This window comes from Camelus ferus, chromosome 11 (genome assembly GCF_009834535.1).
Source record: "Camelus ferus isolate YT-003-E chromosome 11, BCGSAC_Cfer_1.0, whole genome shotgun sequence".
Lineage (NCBI taxonomy): Eukaryota > Metazoa > Chordata > Mammalia > Artiodactyla > Camelidae > Camelus > Camelus ferus.
Window position 1 is genome coordinate 73,064,966 of NC_045706.1, and position 15,009 is coordinate 73,079,974.

Below are 15,009 nucleotides of genomic sequence, written 5' to 3' on the forward strand. Positions count from 1 at the left end.
CCTGCCTCCCCCTCCTCCGTCCTGTGCCCTCAGTCTAACTGATGCCTTTCCCTAAAGCTCTGCGTTTCCCTTTGAGGCTCTTGCATGCAATTTCAGCATCGGGGTGCTGGTGTCACCTACTCTCTCCTGACGCCCACAGGTTTTCCCGAGCCCTCCCCTTGAAGTGGCTCCAGGTCCTTCCACTCGCCCACCAGCAGTGAGTGTCTGATGGGGGAGCCGGGCCCTCCTGGTGTTGCCCTGGGTCCCTGACCACATGCTCTGGAAGCATCTTTTCAGTAGGGTCCTGCTGGTGGAGTTAGAAGTCCGTTCCCACGCCCAGAGGAGAGGCAGAGCGCACCAGAGCTGCAGAACGCAACTTTGCTGACATCAAAGCGAGAGTTCGCCGAGGCTCCGCATCTGCAAACGACCTAGACTTCCCTTTGTGCTCGCCCGGTGCGCAGAAGCAACAGGAGCAGGGCGGGGGGCGAGGGCGCCGAGACCAGCAGCTCTCTGCAGCTCGACAGCTCTGTCAACAGTGCTTGGACACCCCTGCAGCCCAGCACACAGTAGGTGCTCAGTAGACATCAGCTGAGTCACGGAATGATCGTCTCCGTGGACGGCGCTGAGCCTGCAGAGCTGGAGCCGGAGCAGCGGGCCAGGGACGAGGGCTTCGCAGCGAGTCCTGGAACGTTAGTGCTAAAAGAGACCTTAGGAATCATCAAATCCAGCTGCCCCACCCCCACCCCCAGTTTCAGATAAGAAATAACCTGCCTAAAAGTTGTTAAAGTCAGGGGCCACACTAGGCTGGGCTCTCCTGACTGCTAAAGCACCCCATGTTTCTCCGTCTATACCGCGTGCCACAGGCCAGCTGGTCCTCTGACCACCACGATTTGCCCGACATCTCAGAACCATGACCTGGACCCGCAACCTCAGCTCCAGAAATCCCATTTTCGCCCGGAACCCTAGTGTGATGTCTCACCACACTTCGTGCCCCCCCCCCCCCCCCGCCCAGCAAAGTGACCCTCTCCTGTCTCCTGGTGTGACTTACTCCTCTCCCAGTCTCCCACGCTGCTCTCCAGTTCCTCCCCACTGGACTCCTGTTGGATCCAGATGTCTCTGCCTTCCTTGGGATTCTACCAGGGAAGAGATCTTTTTCACCTTTGTTCCCCTAATGCCTCGATTGCACTTCACTCTCATAAGACATGACTGTGGGGCTTGCTGTGTGAACATGGGCCAACTGTCCACCTTCGCTGAACCTTCTCTGGGATTTAAAGACCGTGCTGCCGACCGGTGCACAGCACGGCTGTGCTCTAGTGTACATAAAATTGCATGAAGATCTTGGCAGTGCAGACTCCAGCGATGATGTCTGCAGGAGACTCCCGGAGCAGAGAGCATTTCTTGGAGAACTTGAAAGGGGACTTTTCTTGTCTGTGATGAAAGAAACGGAAGACGGCTCTGAGCGGCTCTAAGCTCGTGTGTACTCTGTGGTCTGACACCCAGCCTGGAGCCCGGAGGAGGGAACTGGTAGGGGTCTGAGGGTGCAGAGGTCTTGACAAAACCCTGACCCTCCTCTTGCCGGCCCCGCGTGCCCCCGAGTAGGTCTGTCCAGGCCGCCTGCCCGCAGCACCAGCCGGCGAGGGAACAGCCTCCCCTCTCAGCTGGATTCCCAGCACTGCAGATGGATCTGGGAGCTGGCTGCTTTTAATTAGAGGCGCTCCTTTCCTGTTTTCCATCTGCGGCCCCTTTCTGAGTTTCCCGCACCCTCTGCTGCTTCCCAACAGCAATTTTTTTAAAGAATCCGAACCGTCTGGAATAAGAAAAGGAGAGAGCTATCATTATGTGAGCTGCCTGGTGGCTTCCGCTGGCTTCTCAGTCATTTGATGGTTGTCAAAGGGGTGACTCCGCTGCCCAGGCGTGGCCTCCAGGCCTGGTGTGAGTCTCCTCCCCACGCCATCAGCTCCGCTGGTGTGTAGTGGGCCCCTGCTGTGCGCCAGGCCCACAGAAGAGCAAACACAGCTCTGTGGTCTCGAACCATGACTGATAACATGAGTACCTTGGCAGAAGAGTGGACAAAGAGCAGGACTCAGGAGAAAGCAGCCAGGGACGATCTGGCCTCGGCTTTGCCCTCACCAGGGCTTTGCAGGGAGAACCCAGCCCCGCCAGGCTCTGACCCTGCTTAGAACCTGGTTGTGGGGCCCATGTCTGCTTAGAACACAAGGGGCTTTGGGAGGGCCACCAGGTTTAGCAAACAAGAATACAGGCCACTCTGTTCCATGTGAACTTCAAATAAACAGCGCATAACTTTTTAGTGTAAGTAGGTCCTAAATATTGCACGGGACAGACTTAAAAAAATAGAACTTGCAGACATATTTGCATGAAAAAATGATTCTGTGTTGATCTGAAATTCACATTCAACTCAATGTCCGGTATTTTATCTGGCAGCTCTTTTCTGAGGTCAACAGAGAGTCCCAGACCACAAACCCCCACAGTCCACTCTCCCCAGCAGTGGGCTGTGTGGAATGTATCCCATGTGGAGAGACCAGCAAAACCAGGAGAAAGAGAGGGGGTGGTGTGCTGTGTCGCCAGGAGAGAAGAAAGGAGCACTCTAAACCCTGCAGACATCTACCCTGTAAGTACCTAGGCTTGCTTCAACATAGCAGGATCTGAGGGAGGAATGGCAGAGAGGGTCCCAGCCCTCAGGGTTAGGGTTAGCGAGACCAGCAGCTTGACCAAAGGAGGAGGAAGGATGGGGGCCAACGCTGGGACCCCAAGTCTCAGGCCAGTAATTCCCAGCCCTGTTGAGGCCTCTGTTCCTGCCCTGGTCTGCTTTGATGCCTTCTCTGGCCCTACCCCAAAATATGCATGAGATGGCTTTCAGCCTTCATCTTCTTTAGCTCAAGTTTAATTGTATTTGAGGATGGTTTATGATTGGAGAGGACCCTCAGATGTCAAAAGAAGATTAAGAATCTTTGCACTGGAACTGTTTCTAGAAAGTTCAGAAGGTCAGCGAAGGAGAAGCGGAAGGCATGGGGCAACGTCTTGACGCGCAGGGTCGGCTTACAGAGGACGCGGCTGAGCAGAGTCTGCAAGGAGAGCAGTGACCTGATAACCGGGCAGACAGGCGTGGTCTGTACGGAGAGGCCCCCGCCCACCCTCAGCCCCGAAGGCAGCATAGACATGTCCGCGTCTCTCAGGAGGAAGAACGTGGGGCCTCTGTTCTTTATAACCTGCGCTGGACACTGCAAGCATCTCCACTCACCCTCCCGTCAAGGGTCGTTAACGATGTCCTGGGCCCACACGTTTCGTAAGCCAGGCTGATATCGTAAACCCTCACCGCCGTTTACAGAGGGTTTTGTGCTTCCTCTTTGTTCTCCCCTCCAGGTTCCCACTTAGGAAGCCAGTTCAGAAGCCTCGCACGTGGTCCGTGGGGAAGTGCCTTTGGCACGATCTGAGGGGCCGTCCCCCCACCCAGCTCCAGCTTCACCTCAGGTATCAATTATGGGCTTTTACAGAAGACAGCTGATGCGTTTTCAAAGCAGGCAGACCCCACCACCACCACCACCCGTTTTGACAGTTTGGCTCTAGTTGAAATATAATTAAACTTTACGAAAACAAGGGCTTTGAAACTCAATCTCCACACTGTTTACACGTTGGTTGGGTTTTTTTTTTTTTTCCCCTCCTCAAGGGTTCGGGTTTTCACTTGCTGCAGCACAATGAATTCCTCCTTCACTTTCTGCACTCAAAACAAACACTGGTTTCAGGCATTCAGCTTTTCGAACACTTGCAGAGCTGAGAGTGGAAAAAATAACATGTGAAACAGGATGGGCTTTTGATGATCCCTCCTTCTGACAGACACATCTGAAAACCACCGCCGGTGAGTCACCGCATTCTGTGCATGCTCTCCCCGAGGAGCAGGAAGTGTGGGTATTTTAAACCCTGAGGCCAGGAGAAGTTTTCAGATGCTTCTTACAGCGCTTGGCGGGCACCCCTCCCGGCGAGGAGCTCACAGTGACCTTGCTAAGTGCGGCCCAGCTTTCTGCCAGCCCCTCTTTGCCCTGGTTTTGCTTTTATGCTAGCAAGCCGAGAGTCTTAAAAGCACAGAGCTAGCAAATTTACAAAACAAACAAAAACTTAAAACAAAAATCAGCAACAGCAATGGGAACCGGCGGTTGGTAGGGGTGACGGGGGCTGGGCGGGGGCGGGCAGATGGCGCAGCAAGATGTCCCGGGGCGGCAGCTGCGGCCCGGCCCTGCGGCCAAAAGGGAAGAAGGAAGCCAGGTCTGTCCGAGCCAGCCCGACCTCCACCCCGAGTCGTTAGCGGTGGGGAGTGAGTCCTGACTCCTCTACTCCGCTGTCTCCGAAGACCAGAAGAACAAGGAGGGGAAAGGAAAAGACACAGACTTGAACTGAAATGACATTAGAGGAAACATTTGTTTAAAAAGAAGGACTTGGTGGAAACCAGCCAGATGTTGCCATGAAAGAAGTTAGAAACCCTAACCTTGTTTGGTAAAGGAGGCCCAGGGAGGGGTGCTTGGAGCTTCTGAAAACGGGATCCCTCGGTGGGGGAAGGGGAAAAAGGTGCCCATGCTGGCCTCGTTACCCAGCGCCAGTGGGAGACCTCAGCCTTCTCCACGGGGAGGGTCGTCTTTCCAGAACATTGGCCTCTGATTTGCCCAGCAGGAGATGTGAGTAAGCAGTGGATTCATGCAAGAAGCCGTTTTGCTCTAGCGTTTCTGATGTTATTGACCGTTTTCCTACGGACGTGGGGTTGTTGGGGAAACAAAGCCCAGCTCTCTGCACTATTAGTCCAATGACACGGCGCGGCCACGCCCTGAGCTGCCCGGGGGCTTGTGGCCGCCACAGGAGCACCCTGGCTACTGCATGGCACTCCTGTCCTCACTAAGGCCAGCCGCCTCCCGATCCTAATGGGACCCGAGGATTTTGTTGAGAGAAGAAAACCCCAGGTTTGAACAAGCAGCTCCCAAGGAGATCAGATGGCTGGGAGCATCAGGTGCTCCTGGAGGGGTTTATCCTGAGATGCACACTCCCCGGAGCGGCATCGTGCGCATTCTGGTAGTTCTAAGCCTCTGGGGTCAGCCACTGAGCAGCGCAGGGGACACACAAGGGACAACGGTGTGTGCACGTCTCCTACCACTGCTATAACAAATGACCACAAACTTGGTGGTTCAACAACACGCATCTATCACCTTCCAGTTCTGGAAGATGGAAGCCCGACACGGGTCTCATTGGGCTAAAATTGAGCGACTGGGGTCGTTCCGGAAACTCTAGAGGGGAGTCTGTGTCCCCGCCCTTCCAGCCTTTAGAGGCCACCTACGTTCCTGCCTCGCGGCCTCCGTACCCCACCCGGGTTGTCTCTCTCGGTACCTCCTCCTGATCTTTCACGTCCCCTCTGACCCTCCTCGTCTGTGCCATCTCCCACTTTTGAGGACCCCTGTGATCACACCGGGTCCACTTGGAGAGTCCGGGATAAGCTCCCTGTCTTCCAGTCAGCCGATCAGCAGGCCTAATTCCCTCTGCGAACTTCATTCTCCTTTGTGGCCTAGCACACTCCTGGGTTCTGGGGGTGAGGGTGGGGGTCTTTGGGGGCTGTTGCTCTGTGAGGGTCTCTGAAATCCTTCGTCTTCGAGTCTCGCCGAGCATGCGGGATTTCCTCATCCATAATCATGTAACTGATATAACCCACGTTTACTCTCCACCAGGCATGGCTCTAAGCATGTGTACTTAATCCCCACGGCCATTCCGGGAGCAGATGCAGTCGCTCACTCCGCTGCGCCCGGAGGAGACTGCGCAGAAGATGCGCAGCCGGCAAAGCGCGGAGACGGGCTGAGCACCCAGCCTTTCGCCCAGACTCCAGGTGCTCGGCTTCTAAGTACGGGGCGGTGCCTTCCAGATCCCCAGGACAGGCCGCCCGTGCCGGCAGTCCTCCCGGGGCAGGGGGTCCTTGCAGTGTCAGTGGTGGTGCACAGCAGGGGAAGGTGAATTAGAAAGTTCTGTTCATCCTGCTGGCCTCGCACCATCTGAGTCCTGACCACGTGAAGTCAAGTTTTGAGCTAAGAATTTGGAAGAGCCAGAAACACATACAAGCCTGCATGCTCGGCTTAGGCCGTGACCACGCGAGCCGGCGAGAGCTGATGCCTGGAAATACTTGTGCTGCCGTTTTCCAAGAGTGGAGAGGACCTCACGCAGAGGAGAGGAAACTGTCGTAAGTAGGAGTGTGGCCCCACCCCTCGGGACCCTGCAGCCATCTGAGTGGAGGGGGGACAGCACACACAGGGCGATACCTACTCACGATGTCCCCCTCCGCAGCCTGACCCTGCAGAAATGAAAAAGGATGCTCCCCCCACACACCAATGTCTGCCTGACTTGCCCACAATGACAGAGGCCAGACACCATGCCTGGGGACTGCCCCCCATCCCCTCCATCTTTTCAGAGCTCGGTCCAAGATGCAACTTCTAGGCCCCTGTTGGCAAGATCGACCCTAAACTGGTGAGAATTAAGAGCCAACATGAAGGTCTTCAGGGCCCCGGGGAAGTCGGCCCGAGAGAACCTGCCAATGCCAGGTTCCGCAAATTTCACAAGTTTATTACAAACCCCATAAGCGTCGTTTGGTTGCTTAAAAACGACTTAATTTTTGCAATCACCTAGAGAGAGGATGCCCCAAATTAAAAGTGATGTTTGAAAACTAGCAGCCATGGGGGATGAAAAATGGTTCTGAGGCAAGCAGGGGAACAGGCAGGAGTGGGGAGCACCCTGGGGTCAAAGAGAAGGAGACAGTTCTGATTCCTGAGCCCCGGGATGCCCAGGTGATGGTGCCAGTGCCCCCATTAAATAGCCACCTTCTTGTGACGCACCTGGAAATCTGACTGGCAGCAGAACCTTGAGCACCACGGGAGAAGAGGAGGCGCCCTGTCGTGGCGGAGAAAGGGGCGAGCTCCTGCCTCAGACAGGACTGGGTTTGAATCAGAGTCAGTCGCTCACTTGCTTTGCAGCTCTGACAAGGTGCTTAGCTTAGCTGAGCCTCAGTTCCCCCGAGTGCAAAGGCACAGTGAGCAGCTGGGACCTGGCATCACGGGGATGCTGGGCTGAGATGCAGCTGACGCTCTGTAGGGCATCGGTAGTGCTTGCTACTGTTGATGTCACCTTTTGTGTCATTACTGCCAGCATCCGTATCATCATCAAGATGGTCTTCTTCACCAAGAGAGGCTTCTTTCAGTACCTGGGAGGTGGTGAGAGGGGAGGCGCCTGCTCAGAAGGTCAGTGCTGGTGCCCCGGGAGAAGCCGCCACTGCTGCACGGGTGCCCAGGGCGGGGCATGAGTCAGAGACCCTCCTGTCCACCCAACTGTCTTGAATGCAACGCCAACAGCACATAACCCGACCCCACGGCTTACCGCTGAGTGCCGGCTGGCTGTGCTGACAGGGTCGCTTTTGCCACTTTTCAGTTGTCCTGCTCCCTGATGTCGCTCACATCACCTGGGTTTCCGTGCGCCGGCCCAGCACACAGGCAGGTTTGGTTGTTTCCAGAAGGACAGTCCACCTGGCCTGCAGGGGTGGCTGGGGGCAGCGGGCCCCGGGATGACTCTACAGCAGTGGCCACACGTGGCACCTAAAGGGTGGGGAAGCCAGGGGGCCCCGGGTCTCTGTGGGAACCCAAGTCACCTCCCATGCCAGGGCACTGGTCACGCCAACCTTTGAGCCAGGCAGCAGGCAGGATGGCTGTGGGACCCCCTGTTTGGGGCCCCTGATTCAACGTTGAATGAATACAACAGTGTGACAAATGACACCAAGTTGAGTGAATATGACAATGCGACAAATAGCAAGTGACAACACCCACCCCTGTGAGCACCTGCAAACCACGTGTGGCTGCGAGGATCTCAGTGATCTGTTTCCGTTTGCCCGACGCCTCTCTCCCGGGGTGAAGATGGTGGGGCGCGGTGGTTAAGATGCTATGTTCACCCTGGAGTGGACACACTGGGGGACATCAGTTCCAGACAGAGGAAACAGCACCAACTATACGCAGACCCTGCCAGTAAATCAGCCTGACGGGCTACTGAGAATCTGACGACCTCAAATGTCAGCCGGTCATGCCCAGTGGAAGCCAGGCGGACGGCGGCAGGGGCCAGCGTGGTGCCGGGCGCCAGTTTAAGAGCTTCCTGTGCATTATCTCACTTAATCCTCATAACAACCCTGCGAGGTGAGGGCTGTGCTTGCCCCCGGCTTACAGCGGGGAAACCGAGGCAGGGTAGGAACAGCCCAAGGTCGCAGAGCACTAGGTGATGCCACTGGGCTTTGAGTGCTTAGTCTGAACGTGGTAGGAACCCTTCTGAGTCTGGGGACCGTGTGCTTGACCTGGACACCAAGTTGAGTGAATGCAAGACAGCTCACAGAGAAAGAGGAGTCTAAAGCTGTCAGAAGCCTCCCCTGGGCAGAGGGCAGAGAGGCCAGCGGCAGCACAGGGGACTGAGGACGCGGGTTTTGGAGCCGGCTTCCCTCCCAGAAGGTCGCTTCTCTCCAAGTCAGAGGGGACCTGGTAAGACTTTCTTCCTCCAGCAAAATGAATCTCAAAAAGTGTTGGAAAAACACAGCCACTCCCACACACTGTCCCCAACCCTGTTGTGCAAGTCTCTCTTACCGTGGGCTGTGGCCATCAATTTTGTGGTCGTAGTTTCCAACTGCAAACAGAAGAGGAAACCACACTTTCCCAACCCCACGTTCAAGTGTGAAAGGCACCCCGATCGATGCAGACGGAGTCTCGGGAGGACTGGAAGGCCGGGGTGGGAGGGACTCCCTCCGCAGAGGCTGAGCTGGCTCTGAGAGGACGTGGGGGTGCTGCCCAGGAGCCACGTGGCTCCAGAACCTGAAGCCACACTGAAGAGCGGGCCCTTCCCTCTCTGCGGGCCTCCTCCAGCCCGTGGCCAGTGTCGCAGCCAGTCACCTCTTCCACAGGCGGCTGTCCCAGCCCTGACGAGGCGAGCCAGCCCGCACCACACACAACACCCCAGGAGCCACATCCCTGCGAGTCTCAGCATTTCCCGGGGCTGCTTCACCAGCTGCTCTGATTGGCTGTGTGTTCATCTGAGGCCCTGGACACATCGGGCACAGACAAGTGCACCGGGAAGGAGCTGGGTCCTTGTGGACCCGGCAATACTTTGAGCTGATACCTGGGGTGGGGGGCATCCTGGAGGTGCAGAAAGCAGAAGTCTTAGGGTTTTGGGGTTTTATTTGGTCTTTTATTTTAATTGAAGTACAGTCAATTTACAGTGCTGTGTGTTGTGTTGGTTTCTGGTGTGCAGCACAGTGACTCAGGTATACGTATATATTTTTTTCCAGATTTTTTTTAATTATAGGTTATTACAAGATACTGAATAGAGTTCCTTGTGCTCTGTAGTAGGACCTTGTTGTTGAGAAGTCTGAATGTGGTCCCCAGGCCTGCAACCTGCAGGCCGTAAGACCAGGAGAGGGCCATCCTCTTTGGAAAACAGAGGATGATCACGCCCATCCCCCAGAGGGTTAGGCTGCGACAGGCCAGAGTGGCTCATCTATTCTCTGAGTATCTGAGCACGCGATGCACATGGAACCCTGGAAGAGAAAGGGTTTTGAAATCAGAATAGCACCACCGGAGCTGGAAGGGGGAAGGGGTGCTTGGCTCAGGGGCAGCGCTCCAGGGGTGAAGGGTAGACAGAGGAGGGGCCTCCAGGGGCAGCGAGAAGTGCAGGAACTGGGAGCCTCCCGCATCCTTGAGGGGCCAGGTCGCCTCTGCACCTGGGGTCCCTGCTTACCTGGCCTTCAGATGGCTCCCTGCCGCCAGCCCCTGAGATGGCAGACCTCACCCTATCTCCCAGAGCAGCCTGTGCGCCAGCCTGCGCAAGACCAGCATACGGGAAGGGGACGATCCCTGCCCCGTCTGGCATGCAGCCTGATTCAGCTCCTGTTCCGGGAACCACAGCCATCAGCCCCGCGGGGCCCCGGCCGGGAATGGGTCCACGCTGAGAGCAGCCCACAGGGCGCTGGGGAAGCTCCCTGGCATTGTCAATGCACCACGGTCTCGAGGTGATGCTCCAGGTAGCCCACAGCTGCAGGCCCAAGACATCTCAGCAGAGAGCTATCTGGTCCAGGAGACTTTCTGCTGCTCGAACCCCACCCCACAGACCGCTGCCTTCCCAGGCTCCCACTGGACCAACTGATGCTTGAGGATGCTGGTAACTCACAAGCTGATGGAAATCATCACTGGTTCCAGGCCCCACCTCTCTCTTTCCTGCCTCGCTCAGCCCCATCTCCTGGCGGCTGACCAAGCACCTTCAGATGACCTGGCGTGCGGCTCCCAGGAAGAGGCCACCTCTTCTCCAGAGGCCACACCCACACCTGGAACCAAGGGTGGGGCCTGCCTGGGGGCAAGTCGGGGCGGGGGCCCCCAAGGTTGCAAAAGAGGATCAAGCTAAACTCTGAAGCCCCAGGTCTTGTCAGGCTAAGGCAGCTTTCCAGGCCCATGAAAGTAACAAAGCTCCTCAAAAGTCACATCCACCCTTTGTCCTTTTAAGGAGAAGGTGGGTAGTGACACAAACGACTTTGGGTCTGATGGAAACATCACTGGGCATGAAATCTGCAGCTCGGAGCCTGTCATCTCCGTGACTTCCTGGCCCTGTAGCTTTGGGCAAAGCCCTGAACCTCCCTTCCATCTATAAGATGGAAGGATAACTTGTGGATCAAAGCAGAATCCCGTGTGTTAAAACGCTGTGCAGTTTACAAGGACAGCGATGAACGTCAGTCGTCAGCAGTATCAGGCGTAACCTTCCTGAGGGAAGGAGGGGAGTGCAGGAAGCACCCCCTTTCCGATTCTGAAATCCTGGGAACTTAGCCTGTTTCTGTGTTTTCCAGCTAGCTCATGACAAGATGTTCGCTTGTGAATACTTAGTCCCTGAAAACTAATTTCCTTCTGGACTGCAAGACTATGGCTGACCTCCACTCTGGGTCAGTTTCACACATCAAGGGTGGAGGCTGGGAGGAAACAGCCAGTGTCAGGACAGCCACATTCAACACCTCTGGTCTCCACATTCAGAGGCAGAAAAAAATGAGTTGGAACCTAAATGAACTGGACCTTGGCCAGTAGATGTTTCAAATAAAACTGAAACCCCAGTCTGCGCCGTGACACCTGTTCTTGCTCACAACAGTGATGCTCACCCCGCCAGGCTGCGATGCGTCAGGTGCCCTGGAGGGTGGGAGACACTGGACGGGCGGGCGACTTGGGGCCGGCTGGTGAAATGCTGAACCAGGCTCCATTAGAAGAAGCCTACTCTGATTAATTGGCTCTTCCAGGTAAAGCTTTCAAAGAAACAAATATGTTTCTCAGTAAGAACCTAAGAGAAGAGGCATCCTGGTTGCATGGGGAAGAACACTGTTTTTGGAGCCAGACAAATCTTGATTCAGTGTAGACTCCAGGATGTCTGTGTCGACATCATGGGGAGCGGTCACATTGGAAGGGAGGTGGCAGACAAGGCAACATGCAGCGAAACTTCATTTTGTCCCCTGCATGCTCTTCTTACATAGATTGTGTGTTTATTTGGGCGCTGGAGGGGTGGGGATCAGGGGTTAGCGGCTGCGGAAGGTGATGCCTCCCAAGCCATCCCTTGATGATGCCACTGCCTTGATTCAAGTTCAGGAACTACCACTTCCCATCGGTGAGCCTGGGCAAGTAACTCAACCTCTCTGAGCTTCTGTTTTCGCATTCATGTAAGGAGAATACCGATTCCACACGGCAGGGTTTCATGGGAGATTCTACGAGATAGCAACGGGAAAGGGCTTTGCACAATGCAAGCACATAGTAGACACTCAACATAAGCAAGTTTCTCCCCTTGCCGATCCCCAGAGGTCTTGGGATTCTAATGAAGCAACCAGATGAGTACTCAGATCTGGAAACCAAAAAAAAAAAAAAAGAAGAAGAAGAAGAAGAAACTGGTTGGATTTGGTGGGGGTTTGCCTTCGGATTTCATTGCCCACCAACAAGTGTGTTCCAAGAGGATGGCACATCTGCACTGCACATTGTAAGTCCCAAACGCCAAGCAGCTGGCCTCTTGAAAGGGGGCCTTCAGAGACGGAACGACACAGGCAGTGCCAGTCCTGCAGATGAAAAAGTCAGCATAGCCAATGAATTACACCAGCGGTTTTCCTAATGTCCGGAGGCAGTAGAATTTTCCTGCAGTGGGTTTTTTTTTTTTTCCCTCTAAGTTTTCTTCGGTTTTCCCCCTCTCCCACAGAACTCCTGGAGTCTGGAAGGCACAGGATGATAGAGGAAGACACTGTAACCATATACCCAGGACCAAGTTCTCTGCAAGGCATCTCCAGAGGCTTCTCATGGAAGCTGTGGACCTGGAAGGAAACTACTGAACTGGCTCGTGGCTGACACAGTGAGCGCATTCATTCATTCATTCATTCAAGCAACACTTCCGCTGGGAGGTCCCACCGCTTCCCCAGAGATGTTAGGAGAACGTGTGACGCGGTCCCAGGCCCTGCACTTTAATGCGTTATCCCAAGTAACGAACAATGCTGGCTCGGTTAGGAATAGAAAGTTGCAAGATTATCTGCCTCGAGACCTTGGATTGCAGAGCCACATACCCCCATGTTGTGTTTCTTTGAGGGAATCAGCCCCTCTCCTGGGAACGCAGACATCTGACTTCTGGTCGACCACACCCCTGATGGCTTGCAGTGTCAGCCCTGTGTCTGGCTCACAGCGCACTCAGTGAATGAACCTCGAGGCACCCCGTTTATTGCCTGCAAGTTATAGCTTCCCAAGGATTAGGAGTAAGAGGAATAAGCTATTTACACGAAATTGCTTTTGAAACACAGATGAGTTTGAAATCTAGAAGAAAGGGCACTTGGCAAGAAATGTTTGGGATTTGGCGGATTCTGCAGCCCATGTTGTTTGATGCTTCCATAAACCAGCTGCTTTCACCCTTCCCTAAACAGCAGCTCCCAAGGGAGCAAGTCAGCCCAGGGCTCTCTGGGCAACAGCCATTCCCTGAATAACAGGCAACCTCTTCTGGAGGGCGCATCCAATCAGCACGGAGCACGCAGACTCCAGGGGAGTGCAGCTCCCACCCAAAGCGTTTTCCTCCTCTTCGGTCCATGGTTTCCATGACAACAGATCACACAGACACACACACAGACACACAGCAACAGTGTCAGCTCAGCTGAGCATGTTTCCCGACACTTGACACAACAGATTCCTCCAAGCAGCAGAGCTGTCTTCCTACCTGGAATCTCTGGGAGCCCCTGCCTCCAGGGACCCACTGGGGGTTGTGGCACCAGCCACCTGTCCCATTGACCCTCGCTCTTCTCTTGCCCAGGGCAGTTCTTCAGCAATCTGTTGCCCAGACTGTCCTCTCCAAGCACACCGCGCTTGCCTAAGGTGCCTGGAGAGCCCCAAGCCAAGAAGATGCTTGCCTCCAAATCCTCTGAGTCTGGGGTCCCTGACAACCCCTCCGCCAGCCCATGCCTGGTTCATAACCAGCTGAAGAACAACACAACCAAGACTCTGCCTTTGACTGCCTGCAATACATCAGCCAGATGAGCGAAGCCACTGGGATTTCGAGTTCACTAGTTGAACCAGGATCAGGGGGTTCTGGGTAAAAGTCGGTCAAGCAAAGAGAGCCCCAGCCAAGACCGCATGAGGAGGGGGCTGTGTCTGGCCGCAGGGCCACTTCTGGAATTCTGAATCAGAGTGAGAAAAGGAAGCCTCCTCTTTTAACTCCGCAGATCCTCGCTATGTGGTCTTTAAGCCTTGGGATCAGAGGAGGCCCCAGGCCAAAATTTCAGGCTTAGGCTTGTGGGTCCAAATGGGGAGGCTGTCATTATGACGAAAAGTGTATGAAGTTTCCTGGGTGGTTTTTTGTTTGTTTTTGTCCTGAGCCTATTCATAGGGTGTAATACAATTGTCGGCAGGTTTTAGAAGAGAAAGACCTACGCAGGCAGCATCGTGCTTGGCACCTGGTAGGAAGTCAGTCCGCAGCAGCTATTGATTTTCCTCTCTCTGCGCAGAGCACGGCCTGGCCCCGCCGGCTCGGGCTGCGGCGCGTCCCGCGTGCCGCACAGAGAGCGGCCCTTCCCCGAGCTCAGCGGGCTGGGGGCGCGGGTCATCCGCCCTCCCCCAGCAACTGCCTCAGGTCTGACCAGCTCATGGCGGACCCGCCGGAAGAAATCATATCAGAGGGAGAAGAAATCCAATCAGAGTGTTACTTGAGGACCGGGTTAGTCAAAGCTGCTGCTCTTTTCTGGTCTGCTTTATGAGCGTGTAAGGCAACCCCAGCTCACGGCGGGGTTTCGCAGCGCTCTGTGGCCCGAGCGCATTCATTCCAGACAAAGCGCCGGGAGCGCATCTCGCTCGCCCGGTCACGTGGCGGCCGCCGCATCCCAAGGTGCGCCGGGCATTTCCGTGGTGCGCTGCACCTGAGGACCTCAAAGGGCTTAAAGAAAACCCTTTCTTCAGTGGGGAAGTATTGTTATCTGGGTTTTCCAGAGAGAGAGAGACCGAGAGGTGACGTGACCTGCTTTAGGACCACACAGTAAGAAGGGGCTGGCGGAGAAGGGGGCCCAGGAGGAGGGCTGGAGCTCCTTGTCCAGGAAATCACAAACCAGCTTGCACAGAGCCATCCTGGTCAGGCCCTTGGGGGACTGGCCAGGAGGCTGAACTCCATTACAAGGGCCAGTGCAGATGAAATTCAAAAGCATCAGCCTGAGGAAGCGTATGCAAAGAACTGCCTCCTCCTTGAGAGAATAGAACTCTTCCTCGTCATCAAGACCTCAGAACTCAGGGAGCAGCTGTTTCAGCAGCACCTGCCGGGCACCCAGTAGCGTGTCTCCTGGACTGACCCCCCAGAGAGGACATTTCACCATCCCTGCTCCTATAGGACGTTACTTTTAGTCATCGTCATAAATGCAGCAACTGTAATGATGGGTAGAAAAGGAAAGCAGAGACTTTCCCAACCTTCCTGTAACCCATCAGAAAAATAGAAAGCCCA

At 55.1% G+C, this 15,009-nt stretch overlaps 2 long non-coding RNA genes across 3 annotated transcripts; one reads left to right on the plus strand and one right to left on the minus strand.

The window, feature by feature from the left end:
• Window positions 1-2,410: 2,410 nt before the first annotated feature.
• On the plus strand, window positions 2,411-15,009 carry LOC116667282. Of its 2 annotated transcripts, XR_004324127.1 has the most exons (4): window positions 2,411-3,853; window positions 5,700-6,202; window positions 7,162-7,253; window positions 12,250-15,009. It is a non-coding gene; the product is annotated as an uncharacterized LOC116667282 (long non-coding RNA). The 2 variants fall into 2 exon arrangements; XR_004324126.1 differs by having other exon boundaries at window positions 2,411-6,202.
• Window positions 7,081-9,090, minus strand: LOC116667283. The gene is made up of 3 exons (XR_004324128.1): window positions 8,631-9,090; window positions 7,390-7,955; window positions 7,081-7,216 (listed from the first exon to the last, which is right to left on the minus strand). It is a non-coding gene; the product is annotated as an uncharacterized LOC116667283 (long non-coding RNA).